This window comes from Mastigoproctus giganteus, chromosome 4 (genome assembly GCF_048544385.1).
Source record: "Mastigoproctus giganteus isolate SK-2022 chromosome 4, ASM4854438v1, whole genome shotgun sequence".
In the NCBI taxonomy this organism is placed as follows: Eukaryota; Metazoa; Arthropoda; class Arachnida; order Uropygi; family Thelyphonidae; genus Mastigoproctus; species Mastigoproctus giganteus.
In genome coordinates this window covers 88,458,073-88,480,614 of record NC_143578.1, presented here as the reverse complement: position 1 = coordinate 88,480,614, position 22,542 = coordinate 88,458,073, and the positions used below count along the sequence as shown (strand labels likewise).

Below are 22,542 nucleotides of genomic sequence, written 5' to 3'. Positions count from 1 at the left end.
TTTTCTTTCTTGCTTCTTCAGCTCTTCCTATATTGCCTTTTTAAATAAGTTAAGCTATTGTTGGGTAAATTCAACACCGTGTTCTATGTGTGGGGAAATGGCCTCAAACATTTTTAAAAGGAATACGTCCTTAAATTTTCTTTTGTTGTACTGGTGGTCTGTGGATAGAACTCTAGTGTTATTGAACTGCCATATGTCAGTTCACATTGGAACACATGCATGTGAAGTTTTTGTATCCTCCAATATTGAACATCTTTTTTGTGTTCTTTAATTCTGGAATTAAGTCTTCTGTATGAATCCCCTATGTATGTACTGCCACATTTGCAGTCTATTTTGTAAATAGAGCCTCTAGGATTGTTAGAACAGTTGGACTGGTGTTTTAATATCTATTTTACAGATGCTACTTCCACTTGAAGAAAGTGCTGATTCAATATTTCCTTGCTTCTTTTGCTATCTTTACATTACTTGGTATTGCCATTGCTTGCTTGGTTGAGGTTAGTTAAAGGTTTTGGAACTGTCCTCTTTTGTTTTCTTAATGATATGCAGGGATATCCATTTCATTTCAATTTTAAACTTTCCTTCTAGTGGTAGTTGTTAAACGCATCGTAAAATTTCTGCAGCTCTTCAGATACATAGCTCCCGAACTTTGGTTAAAGGGTTTTCCAAGAATTCATTTTCCAAGTAGGTCATGAATCTACCATAAGTTCAGAGAAGGCATTTTTCATGCTTAGACCTGAGATCTGTGAATATAACAATCCGTTGAATGAGAAGTAGGGTTTCTTAATCGACAGATTGACGAGTTGCATTGTCTCTGAAACTGGTAGTGGTTTTGGGTTGCAAAGGTAGATGTGGCTGTTTAATTCTTATTGAAGGTATGACTTTACTTCATCCAGAGGTTTCGTTGTTAACGCAGAATCTATGTCAAATGATACCAAGATGTCATTTTAATTTATTTCTACCTCTTTTTAGAAAATTAGGTCCTGGTTGTTCTTCAAGATGTGCTTTAAGAACACCTTGAAGTATTAGGGAAAAGGGTTGTAAAACCAGATTGAGATCTACTGTTCAGGATGAAGCTTGCCACTAATCATTGGTCTGACTGGGAAACCTGGTTTATGGGCTTCAATGTTTGTAAAGAGATATTAGCATTAGCATTAGTAGGGCATATGATGCAATAAAGCAAACTTAGCATTAGCATTAGTAGAGGCATTTGATGCAAGAAAGCAACCTTATGCAGCATCAGCCAAAAAAAAAAAAAAAAAGAAACCACTTCCACTTCACCCCTCTGTTCGTTCAAAATACCTGTCCAGCTGAGGCTTAAACTTATTTAGGCTATCAACTTCCACGGCAAGGGATGGAAGTCCGTTCCACCAACCAACCACCCGTTGACTAAAGGCAAATTTCCGCACGTCTATCCTACATCTGTCTTTCCTCAATTTGAATTTATGCCCTCTCAGGTGATTATTCTGAGCAAGAGGAAGAATCCCATCAGCATTGAGCATGCTCAAACCATTCAAGGCTTTATACACCTCTATCAGATATCATCGCAGTTGCCTAGTCTTCAGACACTATAATTTGCAAAACTTACGCCTTTCTTCGTAAGAGCACCCCTTTATTCCATTCATTAATCTTGTTGCCCTTCTCTGTAGTCGTTCCAGCAGGTCTACATCCTTCTTGAAATGAGGCCTCCAGATCGGTATACAGTACTCTAGGTGTGGCCTGACCATTGCCTTATACAAGGGAATAATCACCTCCTTATCCCTGCTAGAAAAATTCCTATATATGAGCTACTCTTGCAGCCCATCTGCACTGCTCAGAGAACTTCATATCTGCCTCCACAACCACCCCCAGGTCCCTTTCATTCTCTACCACTGTCAGTGTAGTGCCACAGAGTTGATACGTTGCTCTGGGGTTGCTGTTTCCCATGTGTAGTACTTTACATTTGCAATGTTAAACTTCATTTGCCACCTCTCAGCCCATCTGCTCAACCTTTCCAGATCCTGTTGCAGCAGCATAGTGTCAGTAGTGTCCTTGACAACCCTGCCTACCTTGGTATTGTCTGCAAACTTCGACATTAAGCTTGATATACCATCATCAATATCATTTATGAATACACAAAACAATAATGGACCCAACACTGAGCCCTGAGGGACTCCACTAATAACATTAGTCCACGACGAGCAGTGTCCATTGATTACCACTCTCTGTCTTCTCCTCCTCAACCACCCCTTTATCCATAGCAGCAATTTGCCTCCAATGTCACACTGCTCCAATTTGTGTAGCAGTCTTCCATGTGCAACAGTATCAAAAGCCTTTCTAAGATCCAAGTATATAATGTCAAAGTTATTCCCTGCATCCAGTTCCTTTGTGACTGCCTCATAGTATCCAATCAAATTGGTCAGGCAAGACTTCCCCTTAACAAAACCATGCTGTGTCCGAGCTATAACTGAAGTCTTGTCTAAATCATCCTGCAGTGCTTCTTTAACTAGTGCCTCCATTAATTTTCTTGGAACACAAGTTAGGCTCACAGGTCTATAATTACTTGTGTCAACCTTTGATCCTCCTTTGTGAATTGGGGTCACATTTGGACATCTCCAGTCTGTGGGTACCTCCCCTGAGTCCAAGGAAGCTCTCATAATTATGGCTAAGGGTTTGCTTACTTCCTCTGCTGCCTCCTTTAATATAACTGGATAGATCCCATCCACCCCGGGTGCCTTTCTTGTGTTCATCTTCAACAATTTCTCCTCCACTTTCCTCTCAGTTGATACAAAATCATCTAGCTCACTGCCAGAGTTGAATACACCTCTGGCTTTCCCCTCTCCAAATAACTCCTCGTGTGAATGTCGACGCAAAATATTCATTTAGTTTGTTAGCTACCTGAGCAGGATCATCAACAGTTGACCCATCGATATCAGGTGGTCCAATCTGATTCATCCCCTTCCTTCTAGAGTTTACATAAGTAAAGAACTCTTTACTGTTTTTCTTTGCATCCCTTGCCAAGGATTTCTCGTAATCTGCCTTCGCCTGCCTAACCTCCTTTGTAACTTGGTTACAGATCAACTTGTATCTATCATAGGCTTCTGTGTCATGTGTTAATTTGTATGTATCCCATGCATGTTTCTTCTCTGCCATATGTCTCATCAGTTCATGTGACATACATTTAGGCCTAAACCTTGAACAATATTTCTTGGTTGGTATGTAAAGCCTAGTAGCTTCCAAGATAAGTTCTTTGAATGCTTCCCATTTTGCATTTGCTGTTGGTAACCTCATCAGTTGGTCCCACTGTATAGAATTTAAATACTGTCTCAGTCCATCGTTGTCACCTTTACGAAAGCAATAACCCTTCCCTTTACCCCTAAATGTAGTTACCTCTTTGAGTAAATCCCACTTCAGCACACTGTGATCACTGCCACTTAGTGGTTCATTTATCTGCAGATTCTTAATGCATGAAGAATCACTGCTGATAATCAAATCAAGAGTATTATATAGCATAAGCCAACAAAAAAAAAAAAGAAACCTTCCCATTTCACCCATCCATTCACTCCAAATGTTTCTCTGATTGTGCCTTGAACTTATTTCAGTAGCTGATCTAAACTACAACAGACGGAAGTTTGCTCCAACTATCATCCACCCGCTGGTTAAGGCAAATTTTCACACATGGAATCTACAATTATCTTTCCTCAATTTAAATTTATACCCTCTCAGGTGAATAATCTGAGCAAGAGGAAGAATCCCATTAGCATTGAGCTTGCCCAATCCATTCAACACCTTATTACCATTAGCATTAGCAAAGGCACATGATGCAAGAAAGCAAGCTTATATAGCATCAGCAAAAAAAAACCCCTTTATTTCATCCATCACACATTCCAAATGTTTGCCTTGAATCTATTTAAACAATAAATTCTACAACAACAACAGACGGAGGTTTGTCCCAGCAATCAATCACCCGCTGCCTAAAGGCAAATTTCCGCACATCTATCCTACAACTGTCTTTCCTCAATTTGAATTTATGCCCTCTCAGGTGATTATTCTGAGCCAGAGGAAGAATCCCATCAGCAATGAGCATTCTCAAACCATTCAAGGCTTTATACACCTCAATCAGATCACCTCGCAGGTGCTTAGTCTCCAGACACTGTAATTTGCAAAACTTAAGCCTTTCTTCGTAAAAGCAACCCTTTGTTCCATTCACTAATCTTCTTGCCCTTCTCTGAATTCGTTCCAACAGTTCTACATCCTTCTTAAAATGAGGCTTCCAGACCTGTATACAGTACTCAAAGTATGGTCGGACCATTGCCTTCTACAAGGGGATACTCACCTCCTCATCCCTGCTAGAATCATTTCTGCATATCATTGAAAAGCCACCATGAGCTACTCTTGCAGACCATTTGCACTGCTCAGAAAACTTCATATCTGCCTGAACAATTACCCCCCAGGTCCTTTTCATTCTCTACCACTGTCAGTGTGGTACCACAGATTTGATACGTTACTCTGGGATTACTGCTTCCCATATCTAGTAATTTATATTTGTCAATGTTAAACTTAATTTCCCACCTCTCAGCCCATCTGCTCAACTTTTCTCATCCTGTTGCAGCAGCGTACTCTCATTAGTGTCATTAACAACCTTGCCAACCTTTGTATTATCTGCAAACTTGGACATTAAGCTTAATATATCATCATCAATATTATTTATAAATACAGAAAACAATAATGGACAAAACACTAAACCCCGAGGGACTCCACTAATAACATTAGTCTGCAATGAGCAGTGTCCATTGATTACCACTCTCTGTCTTCTCCCCCCTCACACACCCCTTTATCCATAGCAGCAATCTGCCTCCAATGCCACATTGCTCCAATTTGTTCAGCAGTCTTCCTTGTGCAACAGTATCAAAAGCCTTTCTAAGATCCAAGTCTATAATATCAAAGTTATTCCCTGCATCCAGCTCTTTTGTGACTGCATCATAGTATCCAATTAAATTGGTCAGGCAAGACTTCCCCTTAACTAAACCATGCTGTGTCCGAACTATAATTGAAATCTTGTCTAGATGATCCTGCAGTGCTTCTTTAACCAGTGCCTCCATTAATTTTCTTGGAACAGAAGTTAAACTCACAGGTCTATAATTACTTGTGTCAGCCTTTGATCCTCCTTTGTGAATTGGGATCACATGTGCACATCTCCAGTCTATGGGTACCTTCCCTGAGTCCAAGGAAGCTCTCATAATTATGGCTAAGGGTTTGCTTACTTCGTATGCTACCTCCTTTAATATAACTGGATAGATTCCATCCACCACAGGTGCCTTACTTGTGTTTATCTTCAACAATTTCTCCTCCACTTTACTCTCAGTTATTACAAGATTATCTAGCTTCCTGCCAGAGTTGAATACACCTCTGGCATTCCTCTCGCTTAATAACTCCTCATGTGTGAATGTCAATGCAAAATATTCATTTAGTTTGTTAGCTTCCTGAGCAGGATCATCAACAGTTGAACCACCGATATCCAGTTGACCAATCTGATTCATCCCCTTCCTTCTAGAGTTTACATAGGTAAAGAACTCTTTGCTGTTTTTCTTTGCATCCTTTGCCTAAGATTTCTCATAATCTGCCTTCGCCTGCCTAACATCCTCCTTTGTAACTTGGTTAGAGACCAGCTTATATCCATCATAGGCTTCTGTGTCACATGTTAATTTACTTATATCCCATGCATTTTTTTCCTCTGTCACATGTCTAATTAGTTCATCTCACATCCTTTTAAGTCTAAATCTTGAACAATATTTCTTTGTTGGTATGAAAAGCCTAGTAGCTTCCAAGATTTAATTCTTTGAATGCTTCCCATTTTGAATTTGCTGTTGGTAATATCATCAGTTGTTTCCACCATATAGAATTTAAATACTGTCTCAGACCACCATAGTCACATTTATGAAAGCAAAAATCCTTCCCTTTACCCTTGATGGTAGTTACTTCTTTCAGTAAAATCCACTTGAGCACACTGTGATCACTGCCACTTAGTGGTTCCGTTATTAGTGGTTCATTTATCTGCAGATCAGGAGTATTACTCCCTCTAGTTGCCTCCCGAACATGCTGATGTAGAAAACAATCATCCAATAAATCCACAAAAACCTTGCTAGTGTCTGAGTGACCAACAAACAAATCCAGTCAATATCTGGGAAATTAAAATCACCCATTATAAGACACTCTAATTTACTGGCACACTATTTCTCTGCACAATTCCTCATTATACTCATCAGATTCATTAGTCCTATAACACACACCTACTCTCATTTTTCCTTTCCCAGTGCTTATGTCATACCAAACAGACTCAACATTGCATTGTCCCCAACATCAATTGGATGCACTTCCTTAGATTTTGTCTGTTTCTTAACTAACAGCATAATCCCCTCCTCCCTTCTTGTCCTGTCTATTCTTTCTGTACACATTGTACTCCCTAAATTCCAGTTCCGCACTGCTTATGTCTGTGTGACACCATGTCTCTGATATCCCAACAATATCTGCCTTTGATGTCTTGACTAGCACTTCAAGCTCATCGAATTTATTAACTATACTCCTAGCACTGGTGTACATGCAAGTATACATACACCTGTTTCTACTCTTAGTTAACCTAACACAGCCCATGTATTTACTTGTTCCACAATGACTCCCAGCAGTCCTGGAAATTCCCATTTTCTTGCTTTCCAGGCTGCTGCTCAATTGCATTTCAATAGAAGTAGTGCAAGAATCACTTTTACCTCTGCCAGCTGCTACTGTTAATCTATTAGTCCATGTATCCCCCCAAGTTAGCAGTTTTCGACCCACCTAACTCTGCCTCGATAGCATCAGCAAATATTCTTGCACCCTTTCTATTTAAGTGTATCCTATCCCTGTAGAAGCAGTCTCTCCTGTTAACAAGCACAGACCAGGCTGAAAAAAATTCTACTCCTTGTGCCTTGCACAATCTCTCCAGGGCCGAATTGATCGACAAGGCTCTCATCATATAATCCCTCCTAACGTGTCTGGGCAGAATTGCAGACACTTTCAAATTCAACCCTAACTCACGGATTTTTTTCAGCATTGTCATGTACTCGTTAAGTAATTCTACCGGTCTCCTACTCTTATCATTAGTGCCAACATGTACAACAATATCACCCTTTGTGCCCTTAAAGGATGATATCTGCCCTACAACATCATAAACCTTTGCCCCTGGCAGACATACCCTGGTCCTGTTCCATCTATACTTTTTGCACAATATGTTCCCCATTTCCCTGACAATGGAGTCACCTACAACATCTACTTTCTTTGGGACCAGCGCATTCTGCCTTGGGGATTGCCTCTGGGTTGCATGACGTTCAAGTGCAAGCTCTGGCATTGATGTGGGCAGCTGAGAGCTTGATGGGCCTCTCAATTTAAATCCTTTGAGGGCATCCACACTGTCCTTCAAGGTCTCATATAAACCCATCACAATGCCGAATTGGCCCCTGATTCCTCGTACTCCTTACATTGCTCGCACACACGCACGAACCTACGGGGACATAAGTTCAAATTAAGAAAGGACAGATGTAGAATAGATGTGCGGAAATTTGCCTTTAGCCAGCGGGTGGTTAATTGCTGGAACAAACTTCCATCTGTCGTTGTGGAAGTTGATAGGTTAAATAAATTTAAGGAGGAACTGGACAGGCATTTGGAGGGAATGGTGTGATTTTTTTTTTTTTTTTTTGGCTGATGCTGCATAAGCTCCTACACTTGCTTTCTTGCATCATGTGCCACTACTACTACTACTACGTGCACACACACACGCACGCACACACACACGCACGCACACACACACACACACACACACACGCACGCACACACACACAAAAACATTCCCCTTGGCAATATCATGTGCCGTTCCTGATTGCTCCACAAACATCAAACAAGCAGTGCATTTGAAAAGACTGTAATTCAGAGGACAACCATCTCCCCCCTCAGTTCTCCCCTGAGCCACAGTACTTCCACTAGTTTGAGCCTTTTGCTTTGCTGCTCAGAGTCATGATTTCTATTAGTTCAATAAAATTCCAATACAAAATATAACTCTAAACCAATATCCCAATGCAGTTATAACACTATGTATATGTATTTTGGTATCGAATATTATCTCTGAGTTACGTTATATGACTTTCTTATCCCCTGTCAACTTATATGTATTAATTTATGATGTTACGTTTGGAATAACTAGGTCACTATATTTATTTAGTTAAAAAGTACAATTCAATTGACAATGAAATTTAATAAGATTAATAAACTTTACTGATGAATTGATACTAGTATACTCTCTATCTAGTTTTCCGCTAAACCTTACGCTAGCACACGTCCTATTGTATAACAATGGCGGCAAGTTAAGAACGGTTAATCTATGGACATTATTTAGGTATTATTTAGTTTCCAAATCACGCTATCAAAATTCGAAATAAACCACGGAGCTTGACTAGATCTATAAGCTACTTATAGAAAATTAATTTAATATAACAATTAAGTCAATAAAGCGGCTAAGTATACACCTCACATGTGACTAGTATACAGAAGCTACAATCTGCACAACTTAGCTCCTTTTTGGTAACACCAACCATTTGTTTCACTCACCAATCTCATTGCCCTTCTCTGTACTCATTCCAGCAGCTCTACATCTTTCCTAAAATGAGGCCTCCAGACCTGTAAACCGTACTCAAGGTATGGCCTGACCATTGCTTTTATACAAGGGGACAATCGCCCACCTATCACTGCTAGCAAAATTCCTGTATATCATTGACAAGATACCATGAGCTACTCTTGCGGCCATTATGCACTGCACAGAAAATTTCATATCTGATTACACAATTACCCCCAAGTGTTTTTCATTCTCCACTATTCTGAGTGTAGTACTACCCAGTTGATACGTTACTGCTACCCATACGCAGTACTTTATATTTGTCAATGTTAAACTTCAGATGTCACCTCTCAACCAATCTGCTCAACTAGCATTAGCATTAGTAGAGGCATATGATGCAAGAAAGCAAGGTTATGCAGCATCAGCCAAAAAAAAAAAAAAAAAACTTCTGCTTCACCCCTCCGTTCGTTCGAAATACCTGTCCAGCTGAGCCTTACATTTATTTAGACTATCAACTTCCACAACAAGGGATGGAAGTCTGTTCCACTAACCAACTACCCGCTGGCGAAAGGCAAATTTCCACATATCTATCCTAAATCTGTCTTTCCTCAATTTGAATTTATGTCCTCTCAGTTAATTATTCTGAGCAAGAGGAAAAATCCCATCAGCATTGAGCATGCTCAAACCATTCAAGGCTTTATATACCTCTATCGGATCACCTCACCTGTGTCTAGTCTCCAGACACTGTAATTTGCAAAATTTAAGCCTTTCTTCATAAGAGCACCCCTTTGTTTCATTGACTAATCTTGTTGCCCCTCTCTGTACTCATTCCAGTAGCCCTACATCCTTCTTGAAATGAGGCCTCCAGACCTATCTGTTCTGGAGGCCTCATTTCTCAAGGTGTGGCCTGACCATTGCCTTACACAAGGGAATAATCACCTCCTTATCCCTGCAAGAAAAATTCCTGTATATCATTGACAACCATGAGCTACTGTTGCAGCCCGTATGCAATGTTCAGAGAAATTCATATCTCTGATTATTACCCCCAGGTCGTGCACAATTACCCCCAGGTCCTTTTCATTCTCTACCACTGTCTGTGTAGTACCACAGAGTTGATACGTTGCTCTGGTGTTGCTGTTTCCCATATATAGTACTTTACATTTGTCAATGTTAAACTTCATTTGCCATCTCTCAGTCCATCTGCTGGACTTTTCTACATCGTGTTGCAGCAGCATAGCGTCAGTAGTGTCCTTAACAATCCTGCAAAGCTTGGAATCATCTGCAAACTTGGACATTAAGCTTGATATACCGACATCAATATTATTTATAAATATAAAAAACAATAATGGACCCAACGCTGAACCCTGAGGAACTCCACTAATAACATTAGTCCACGATGAGTAGTGTCCATTGATTACCACTCTCTGTCTTCTCCCCCTCAATCGCCCCTTTATCCAAAGCAGTAATTTGCCTCCAATGCCACACTGCTCCAATTTGTGCAGCAGTCTTCCATGTGCAACAGTATCAAAAGACTTTCTAAGATCCAAGTATATAATATCAAAGTTATTCCCTGCATCCAGCTCTTTTGTGACTGCATCATAGAATCCAATCAAGTTGGTCAGGCAAGACTTTCCCTTAACAAAACCATGCTCGGTCCAAGCTATAACTGTTTGTTATTTGGTTTTTAGGAGCATTAGCAACTAAGGCCATATTGCTCCAGGAATATGCGGTGGTCATTCCCTGACCTTTCCGCATCCTCCGTATTTGGTGGTGACGGACCCGAACTCCAGTCTAATCAAGAAGCGTGTGCTACGCACTGCTGCTCCTTCCCGCCTGGATACGGAAGCACCTGAGCTATAACTGAAGCCTTGTCTAGATGATTCTACAGTGCTTCTTTAACCAGTCCCTCCATTAATTTTCCTGGAACAGATGTTAAACTCTCAGGTCTATAATTACTTGTGTCAGCCTTTGTCGTTCTTTGTGAATTGGGGTCACATTTGCACATCTCCAGTCTATGGGTACCTCCTCTGTCCAAGGCTCTCATAATTATGGCTAGGGGTTTGTTTACTTACTTTGCTACCTCCGTTAATATAACTGGATAGATCCCATCCACCCCATGTGCCTTTCTTGTGTTTACCTTCAATAATTTCTCCTCCACTTTACTCTCAGTTATTACAAGATTATCTAGCTTACTGCCAGAGTTGAATACACATCTGGCATTCCCCTCGCTGAATAACTCCTCGTGTGTGAATGTCAATGCAAAATATTCATTTAGTTTATTACCTACCTGAACAGGATCATCAACAGTTGAACCATCGATATCCAGTGGAACAATCTGATTCATCCTCTTTCTTCTAGAGTTTACATAAGTAAAGAACTCTTTGCTGTTTTTCTTTGCATCCTTTGCCAAAGATTTCTCATACTCTGCCTTTGCCTGCCTAACCTCCTTTGTGACATGGTTACAGAACAGCGTATATCTATCATAGGCTTCTGTGTCACGTGTTAATTTATATGTATCCCGTGCATTTTTCTTCTCTGGCATATGTCTCATTAGTTCATCTGACATCCATTTAGGCCTAAACCTTGAACAATATTTCTTAGTTGGTATGTAAAGCCTAGTAGCTTCCAAGATAAGTTCTTTGAATGCTTTCCATTTTGAATTTGCTGTTGGTAACATCATTAGTTGGCGTCACTGTATAGAATTTACATACTGTTTCAGACCATCGTAGTCGCCTTTACAAAAGCAATAACCCTTCTCTTTACCCCTGATTGTAGTTACCTCTTTGAGTAAATCCCACTTCAGCACAATGTGATCACTGCCACCTAGAAGTTCCTTTATCTGCAGATTCTTAATGCATGAAGAATCACTACTGATAATCAAATCAAGAGTATTACAACCTCTAGTTGCCTCCTCATCATTCTGATGTAGAAAACAATCATCCAATAAATCCTCAAAATCCTTGCTAGGGTGTGAGTGACCAACCCACAAATTCCAGTCAATGTCGGAAATAAAAATCTCCCATTATAAGACTCTCTGATTTACTGGCCCACTCTATATCCCTGTACAGTTTTTTATTATACTCATCAGAGTTATTAAGCCTATAACACACTCTTACTCTCAATTTTGATCTCCTAATGCTTATGTCACATCAAACTAACTCGACACTGCACTGTCCCGCGATGTCGACTGGCTTCACTTCCATAGATTTTAGGTGTTTCTTAACTAATAGCATAATCCCTCCTCAATTCCTATCATGTCTATCCTTTCTGTAGACGTACTCCCCAAATTCCAGTTCTGCATTCCTTATATCTGTGTGACACCACGTCTCTGAAATCCCCACAATATCTGCCTTTGATGTTTTGAGCAATACCTCAAATTCATCAAATTTATTTACCAAACTCCTAGCATTGGTGTAGATGCAAGTATACATGCACCTGTTCTTTTTCTTAGCTACCCTAACACAACCCATGTGTTTACTTGTACCCCAATGATTCCCAGCAGTCTCTGAAATATCCTGCATCTTATTTTCCAGGCTTCTCCTCATTCCAATAGAAGATGTTATTTGTTGTTTTGGTTTTAAGGAGCATTAGGAACTAAGGCCATATTGCTCTGGGATATGCGGTGGTCATTCCCTGACCTTTCCGCATCCTTCGTATTTGGTGGTGATGGGCTCGAACCCCGGTCTATATCAAGAAGCGTGTGCTACGCACTGCTGCTCCTTCCCACCTGGCTACGGAGGTGCCCCAATAGAAGAAGTGAAAGAATCACTTTCATCTCTGCCAGTGGCTACTGTTAATCTATTAGTCCTTGTTTCCCCCCCAAGCTAGCAGTTTTCTGACCCACCTAACTCTGCTTCGATAGCATCAGCAAATATTCTTACACCCTTTCTATTTAAGTATCCCATCCCTGTAGAAGCAGTCTCTCCTGTTAACAAGTACAGACCGGGCAGAAAAAAAATTCTACCCCTTGAGCCTTGCACAGTCTTTCCAGGATTGCAGAGTCTTTGCCGAATTGATCGCAAGGCTCTCATCATATACTCTCTCCTATCGTGTCTGGGCAGAATTGCAGACACTTTCAAATTCAACCCTAATTCACAGCTTTTTTTCAACAGTGACCTGTACTTGTTAAGTAATTCTGTTGATCTCCTACTTTTAATATCATTAGTGCCAACGTGTACAACTATATCACCTTTTGTGCCCTTAAAAGATGATATCCGCTCTACAATGTCATCAACATTTGCCTCTGGCAGACATACCCTGGTCCTGTTCCACCTATCCTTTTTACAAAGCATGTTCCCTGTTTCCCTGACAATAGAGTCACCAACAACTACTAGTTCCTGTAGGACCAGCGCACTCTGCCTTGGGGGGTTGCCGCTATGTTGTGTGATGATCAAGTGCAAGCTCTGGCATTGATATGGGCAGCTGGGAGCTTGATGGGCCCTCTTTCGAGATCTTTCGAGGGCATCCACCCTGTCCTTTAAGCTCTCTTATAGGCCAATAACAATGCTGAGTTGTCGCCTGATTTCGTTACACTCCATGCATCGTGCACACACAAAGACATTCCCCATGGCAATATCATGTCTCGTACCTGATTACTCCACAAATATCATGCAAGTAGTGCATTTTAAAAGGCTGTGATTCAGAGGGCAACTTCCCCCCTCAGTTCTCCTCTGAGCCACAGTTCTCCCATTAGCTTGAGCCTTTTGCTTTGCTGCTCTGGTCTGAGTCATAATTTTGATTTAATTTTAATAAAATTTCAATTTCAGTACAAAAGTATAACATTAAACTTGTATCCCAACGTAGTTATAGCGCTATATATATTTTTCAGTATCAAGTATTTTCTACAAGTTCCATTTATATAATTTCTGTATCAAGTTATGTATTAACTAATTATGATACGTTTGTTATCTAAGTCGTTATATGTATTTACTTAAAAGTACAATTTAATTGACAACAAAGTTTTACAAAATTAATAAATTTTACTGATTAATTGACAATATTATATTATATACTATACTATTCTTACTAACGCTATCTAGTTCAGGATATAATGTATCATATAACAAAGGCGGCAAGTGCAAGGCTCAAGGGGTAGAATTTTTTTCAGCCTGGTCTGTACTTATTAACAGGAGAGACTGCTTCTACAGGGATGGGATACACTTAAATAGAAAGAGTGCAAGAATGTTTGCTGATGCTATCGAGGCAGTGTTAGGTGGTTCGGAAAACTGCTAGATTGGGGGGGATACAAGGACTAATAGATTAACAGTAGCCACTGGCAGAGGTGAAAGTGATTCTTGCACTGCTTCTATTGCAATGAGCAGCAGCCTGGAAAATAAGATGCAGGATATTTCAGAGACTGTGGGGAATCACTGGGGTACAAGTAAACACATGGGTTGCTTTAAGGTAGCTCAGAAAAAGAACAGGTGAATCTATACTTGCATGTACACCAATGCTAGGAGTTTAGTAAATAAATTTGATGAATTTGAGGTACTGCTCAAAACATCAAAGGCAGATATTGTGGGGATTTCAGAGACGTGGTGTCACACAGATATAAGGAATGCAGAACTGGAATTTGGGGAGTACAATGTCTACAGAAAGAACAGACAGGATAGGAAGGGAGGAGGGGTTATGCTATTAGTTAAGAAATACATAAAATCGAAGGAAGTGAAGCCAGTCGACATTGCTGGACAGTGCAGTGTCGAGTCAGTTTGGTGTGCCATAAGCATTGGGAGATCAAAATTGAGAGTAGGAGTGTGCTATAGGCCTAATGACTCTGATGAGTATAATAAGAAACTGTACAGGGAAATAGAGTGGGCCAGTAAATCAGAGAGTCTTATAATGGGGGATTTTAATTTCCCAGATATTGACTGGAATTTGGGGGCGGTCACTCACACACTAGCAAGGCTTTTGTGGATTTATTGGATGATTGTTTTCTACATCAGCATGTTCGGGAGGCAACTAGAGGGAGTAATACTCTTGATTTGATTATCAGTAGTGATTCTTCATGCATTAAGAATCTTTAGATAAAGGAACCACTAGGCGGCAGTGATCACAGTGTGCTGAAGTGGGATTTACTCATGGAGGTAACTACCATTAGAGGTAAAGGGAAGGGTTTTTGCTTTCGTAAAGGCAACTATGATGGTCTGAGACAGTATTTAAATTCTATACAGTGGAATCAACTGATGATGTTACCAACAGCAAATTAAAAATCAGAAGCGTTCAAAGAACTAATCTTGGAAGCTACCAGGCTTTACATACCAACTAAGAAATATTGTTCAAGGTTCAGGTCTAAATGGATGTCAGATGAACTAATGAGACATATGGCAGAGAAAAAACATGCATGGGATACATACAAATTAATGGGTGACATGGAAGCCTATGATAGATATAAGTTGGTCTGTAACCAAGTCACATAGGAGATTAGGCAGACAAAGGCAGATTATGAGAAATCCTTGGCAAAGGATGCAAAGAAAAACAGAAAAGAGTTCTCTACCTATTTAATCTCAAGAAGGAAAGGGATAAATCAGATTGGTTCACTGGATATTGATGGTTCAACAGTTGAGGATCCTGCTCAGGTGGCTAAAAAACTAAATGAATATTTTGCATCTACATTCACAAATGAGGAGTTATTCAGGAAGGGGAATGTCGTAGGTGAAGTAAACATTGGCAGTGAACTAGATGATTTTGTAATAACTGAGAGTAAAGTGGAGGAGAAATTGTTGAGGATAAACATAAAAAAGGCACCTGGGGTGGACAGGATCTATCCAGTTATATTAAAGGAGGCAGCAAAGGAAGTAAGGAAACCAGAGGCCATAATTATGAGAGCTTCTTTGGACTCAGGGGAGGTACCCATAGACTGGAGATGTGCAAATGTAACCCCAATTCACAAAAGAGGATGAAAGACTGACACAAGTAATTATAGACCTTTTAGTTTAACTTCTGTTCCAGGAAAATTAATGGAGGCACTGGTTAAAGAAGCACTGAAGGATTATCTAGACAAGAATTCAGTTATAGCTCAGACACGGTTTTGTTAATGGAAGGTCTTGCCTGACCAATTTGATTGGATACTATGATGTAATCACAAAAGAACTGGCTGCAGGGAACAACTTTGATATTATATATTTGGATCTTAGAAAGGCTTTTGATTCTGTTGCACATGGAAGACTGCTGCACAAATTGGAGCAGTATGGCATTGGAGGCAAATTTCTGCTATGGATAAAGGGATGGTTGAGTGGAAGAAAACAGAGAGTGGTAATCAATGGACACTGCTCAACGTGGACTAATGTTATTAGTGGAGTTCCTCAGGGTTCAGTGTTGGGTCCGTTGTTGTTTTCTGTATTTATAAATGATACTGATGATGGTATATCAAGCTTAATGTCCAAGTTTGCAGACGATACAAAGGTTGGTAGGGTTGTTAAGGACACTACTGATGCTATGCTGCTGCAACAGGATCTGGAAAGGTTGAGCAGATGGGCTGAGAGGTGGCAAATGAAGTTTAGCAGTGACAAATGTAAAGTACTACCTATGGGAAACAGTAACCCCAGAGCAACGTATCAACTCTGCGGTACTACACTGACAGTGGTAGAGAATGAAAAGGACCTGGGGGGGGTAATTGTGCAGGGAGATATGAAGTTCTCTGAACAGTGCAGATGAGCTGCAAGAGTAGCTCATGGTGTCTTGTCAATGATATACAGGAAGTTTTCTAGCAGGGATAGGGAGGTGATTATTCCCTTGTATAAGACAATGGTTAGGCCACACCTTGAGTACTGTATACAGGTCTGGAGGCCTCATTTCAAGAAGAATGTAGAGCTGCTGGAACGAGTTCAGAGAAGGGCAACAAGATTAGTGAATGGAACAAAGGGTTGCTCTTACGAAGAAAGGCTTAAGTTTTGCAAATTACAGAGGCTGGAGACTAGGCACCGGCGAGGTGATCTGATAGAGGTGTATAAGGCGTTGAATGGTTTGAGCATGCTCAATGCCGATGGGATTCTTCCTCTTACTCAGAATAATCACCTGAGTGGGCATAAATTCAAATTGAGGAAAGACATATGTAGGAGGGATGTGCGGAAGTTTGCCTTTAGCCAGCGGGTTGTTGGTTGGTGGAACAGACTTCCATCACTTGTTTTTGTTGTTGTTGTTGTTGATAGCCTAAACAAATTTAAGGCTCAGCTGGACAGGTATTTCGAATTAATGGAAATGTGAAATTGGAGGGGTGTTTTTTTTTTTTTTTTTTGGGGGGGGCTGATGCTGAATAAGCTTGCTTTCTTGCATCAGATGCCTCTACTAATGCTAATGCTTTGTGTACGTCGCTTTGCTGCTCTAGTCTGGGGCGTGATTTCCGTTTAATTGCAATTTAATTAATTAAGAATGAAAATTAATAAGGATAATAAATTTAATTGATTAATTTATTATACTATACTTGACTATACAATACTACACTAAGCTAATGCAGTAATACGTATTACACTATATAGTTTTATTATATTAACTATCAAATTCGAGATATACATTATCAAGTTACGCTATACCATAATGCTCACAATGCTAAATTAGTTATATCCTTAGCTAAATACAAAAGATATATGCCCAAAAAATTTATTAAAACCTTTAAAATACTTATTTATTACAATTAAAACCCTACTACTCTTCTACGCTATGATATTCCATCCAAAACACCAATATGATAGCAGTAAGTAGAAATTGTAACTTATAAAGTCAATAGCCAAATTTTATAAAATACGCTAATGAACGCTACTAAGCCTATTTAATCTATTTGTAAAACACAAATTAATATGTTAACTAATCAAAAAATACAACAGATATATGCCCAAAAGGTGATTAAACCCTTCAAAATACTCATTCATTACAATTTAAACCTTACTTTCTTCTGAGCTATTGGTTACACTACAATATTCTGCAACAGGATCTAGATAATTTGGGCAGATGGGCTAAGAAGTGGCAACTGAAGTTTAACCTTGACAAATGCAAAGTACTACATATGGGTAGAAGTAACCCCAGAGAAACGTACCAACTGTGTGGTACTACACTTAAGGTGGTAGAAAATGAAAAAGACCTGGGAGTAATTGTGCAGGCAGATATGAAGTTTTCTGAGCAATGCAGACAGGGTGCCAGGGCAGTTCAAGGGGTTTTGTCAATGATATATAGGAATTTTGCTAGCAGGTAAAAGGAGGTGATTATCCCTCTGTATAAGGCAATGGTCAGGCCACGGCTTGAGTACTGCGTACAGGTCTGGAGGCCTCATTTTAGGAAGGATGTAGATTTACTTGAGCGTGTACAGAGAAGGGCAACAAGATTGGTGAGGGGAATGAAGGGATCCTCTTAATAAGAGAAGCTTAAGTTCTGCAAATTGCAGTGGCTGGAGACTAGGCACCTGCACGGTGATCTGATTGAGGTATATAAGGCCTTGAATGGGTTGAGCACGCTTAATTCTGATGGGATCCTTGTACTTGTTCAGATTACGAACCTAGGGGGGCATAAATTCAAAATAAGAAAGGACAGATGTAGAATAGATGTGCAGAAATTTTCCTTTAGCCAGCGGGTGGTTAATTGCTGGAACAAACTTCCATCTGTCGTTGTGGAAGTTGATAGGTTGAATAAATTTAAGGAGGAACTGGACAGGCATTTGGAGGGAATGGTGTGATTTTATTTTGGCTGATGCTGCATAAGCTCATACATTTGCTTTCTTGCATCACATGCCACTACTACTACTACTACTATTCCTGCCAAAAACGCCGCTATGATGGTGGTAGGAGTAGCGAGTTGTAACTTACAAAGTCACAAGCTAAATTTAAAAAATAAACTAACGAATGCCACTAAGCCTATTTATTCTATTTGTAAAACACAAATTAATAAGCTAACTAATCAAAAATACAATAAAATTTCAATGAAAACTTATCGGCTTGCAGCAGCTACAGAAAATGGTGCTTCTTAGATGTTGAGATTGGACAGGGATATCCCTGCTAGTTTAAATATAAAAGACCCCATTAAAAACAACTTTTTGGTTAAGATCATTAACATAACTTGAATAAAACTATTATGCAGGGCCATTAGACAAGTTAGGTTAAGTTAACGTAACAGTACTTATGAATACATTTAACAAAAACTTAACAGATTTAAGTTTAATCCTCACAGAAAACATTTTTTCTAGCATGAATACATTATTAGATCTACTAAAACAACACATAGACTTAACAAATCATCACAATGGTAAAATTTCAAATCTCATATCCTGTAATTTCTGTTCAAGTATTGCTCTATGTCTAATCTAACTGAAAATTTTGGTTTTTGTTTTAACATAATTGGTTTCGGCAATTTCTCTGGCTATCAGTTTGGTTCTCTGCAGTGTGAGGTTTTTTAGATTAGACATGGCCTTTAGTCCCACAGGAAAAAAATAATAAAATCTGCATGATTTAAATCAGTGACAAGGAGCCACTTAAGGGTCAAGATAGCTGATATAATTATTTGGTAATCTATTAGTAATTTATTACTAATACACTAATAGGTAATCTATTAGTAATTTCCTAATTTTGGGCAGGAGCAAGCATAATCCTATACAAAAAATAGATCTTTTCTTTTAATTTTAGAAAACTTTATTACAAAATCATTTAGCTCTTGTTAGAGTTTGATAAACTTCTGGCCTTCACTTCCCTACAGAATTCTCACGTGTGAACGTAGATGCAGATTACTCATTCAATTTGTCAGTTACCTGAGCAGGATCATCAACAGTCGAACTATCGATATCAAGTGGACCAATCTGATTCATTCCCCTTCCTTTTAGAGTTTACAAAACTAAAGAAGTCTTTGCTGTTCCTCTTGCATCCTTTGCCAAAGATTTCTCATAATCTGCCTTTGCTTGCCTAACCTCCTATGTGACTTGATTACAGATTAGCTTATATCTACCATAGTTTTCTATGTCATCTGATGATTTATATGTAACCCATACATATTTCTTCTCTGCCATGAGTCTCAATATTTCATCTAACATCCATTTTGACCTAAACCTTGAACAGTATTTTTTAGTTGGGACAAAAAACCTAGTAGTTGAATGCTTCCCATTTAGAATTTTCTGTTTGTAACATCACCAGTTGGTCCCACTGTATAGAATTTAGAAACTGTCTGGGACCAAAGTCACCTTTATGAAAGAAAAAGCTCTTCCCTCTACCCCTGATGGTAGTTACCTCTTTAAGTATATCCCACGTCAGTACACTGTGATCACTGCCACTTAGTGGTTCCTTTATCTGCCGATTCTTAATGCATAATAATCGCTGCTGATAATCAGGTCAAGAGTGTTACTCCCTCTGGTTGCCTCTTGAAGATTCTGCTGTAGAAAACAATCATCCAATAAATTCACAAATGTCTTGCTAGTGTGCAAGTGACCAATCTACAAGTTGCAATCATTATCTATTGTTTTTCTATTATTTATTTAATGCTTTTGGCTAGTGCAGCAAGAGCCTCCAGCTTCCTTGCAATACATGGCTAATACTAATGTTTGTAATGAAGTTATAACTAATATAAAACTAATAAAATATACATTATTTCAAAATTGATAAAATAAGATGGTGCCTCACAACTTACAAAACCGGGATTGTAAGTAAAATAGCAATGTGTCTTCATTTCTGCTGTAAACCACAAGCCAAAGGACAAAAAGCATAAATATAAATAAAAATGAGAATAAAATTTATTTACCAAAATAAATGAAAATGAAAATAAAATTTAGCTAACAAAATAAAACTTACAATAATTAAAATGGGATTTCTTTAGAAAATGGTTTGTGAACTTTACGGTTGACACTATAAAGATGGGAAATTAAAACTGAAATTGATAATTTAAATTTATAGAGATATATCACAAATCGGCCTAATACAAGTTAAGGTAAAGATATTTTAAAACACAGTTAAAAGCAAGTAGCCTTAAGACTTGAGATAACACTTAGTCAAAGTTACAAGCAACAGCTTGCAGTAAAAACAAAATGTTATGTGATATTTCAGTGTGATATTTTAAATGTTTCAGTGATATCTTGAAAATAAATGAAATTTAAGGTGACATATAGCATATTTAGTCTAATGACAAATAAAGCAATCATATATGAAAGTATAAGATAAGGATGAGGATAATAAACTTATACTGTAGAGATATGTAAATGTAAATGTATATGTAATTGTTTAACTACAGTCAATTCATTATGACTGCTTAACTTTGCTAAGTGTTATCTCAAGTGTCCTGCTCACTCTTAAGGCTACTTGCTGTTAATTGTTTTCAGATTTCTTTACCTTAACTAGTATTAGGCTAATTTGTTATATGTCTCTATAAATTTCAGTTATCAATTCCAGTTTTAATTTGTCATCTTGATAGTGTCAATTGTTAAGTTCACAAGCTATTTTCTAAAGAAATCCCCCTTTTAATTCGTATAACTTGTATTTTGTTAACTAAATTTTATTCTCATTTTTATTTTTATGTTTACCCTTTTCACCCTTTGCCTTGTGGTTTACATCAAAAACGAAGGCACACATTACTATTTTTCTTGCAATCCTGGCCGTTGGCACCTGATGAGAGGCTGGTTTTGTAAGTGATGTGGCAACATCATTATTTTATCAATTTTGTAATTATATCTTTCTTAGTATATATATTTTATTAGTTAACTATTAGTTTTCTCTCTCTCTCTCTCTTTCTGACTCCCTCACTTTCTTTCTTTCACTTAATTTTTTTGTCATACCTTTATCATTGATTAAACATTGTGTGAAAGGCATATGTGGAATTCTGGATCATGAAATAAAAATTACAAAGAAATTGACACTTAACTCCAACTTAATGTTTGAGCTTAAATTATGAGATTTATTGGATATTGAGAGATTTCTATTACACTTAATGACTAATCAGTGAATGAAGTAGGCGCTGTACTCAACAATGTCACTCTAACAGTCTTGCTGTAATAATGACGACGTTTCAAATTCAACTTTGGAGTTTGTTATCAAGTCATTAAAAAACCATCTACTATGTCCTGTGAAGCCAGTAGTTATCTTGGTGTCCTAGACTAGAAGAAACTAGTCCAGCTGGGTCAAATGTTACATGGTTAAATGTCCATTTCTTTGTAATTTTGATTTAATGATTTATCAATGATGACTGTAGGCAACATAGATGAGTCAAGAACTACGGTAACAAATAAAATAAATAAAAAATATATATAGGAAAGATAAAAAAAATGTTATTTTTTAATATAATCACCATTCTGTCCTAAATATTTCTAACACTGCACTATGTTTCTCAAAACTGCACAAAAATTTTTTAATTGATTATGTACACCGATGGCACAAAACACTATAACCAGTGAATTGTTATGCAAATTGGTAAACTACAGCACGCGCAAGAGTCGGGATACGGTTAAAAAGCACCTGATACTGAGCTCCATTAATCAGTGTTACTCTTGTCCTTCAGATGGGAAAGGCAGCGGACTTAAGTGAGTTTGACAAAGGCCAAATTGTAATGGCCAGACAACTGGGTCAGAGCATATCTGAAATGGAATGGCTGGTGGGGTGCTCATAGTCAGCCATGGTTTGTACCTACCAAAGGAGGTCCGAGGAGAGGGAACCAATGAACTGCCGGCGAGGTGTTGGACAACCATGGCTCATCAATGCTCGAGGTGAGCGAAGGCTCTCCCGGATGGTACATGGCAACAGAAGGGCGACTGTGGTGCAACTCACCGGTAATTGGAATGCTGGCAACGGGAGTAATGTGTCACAACACACACAGTACATCGAACCCTGCTGAAAATGGGGCTGCGTAGCCACAGGCCGCTCCGAGTGCCCATGCTAACCATGGCTCACCAGTGACAGCACCTATAATGGGCACGCAAGCATCAAAACTGGATCTTGAGTGATTGGAAGAAGATCATTTGGTCTGATGAATCACGT

The 22,542-nt window shown here is 38.8% G+C and overlaps 1 protein-coding gene across 1 annotated transcript in view; it reads right to left on the bottom strand.

Annotated features, from left to right (window-relative positions):
- The window catches only part of LOC150086891 (dynein axonemal heavy chain 7-like), a 1,233,418-nt gene that overhangs the window by 601,150 nt on the left and 609,726 nt on the right, over positions 1-22,542 (bottom strand). The window lies entirely within an intron of this gene.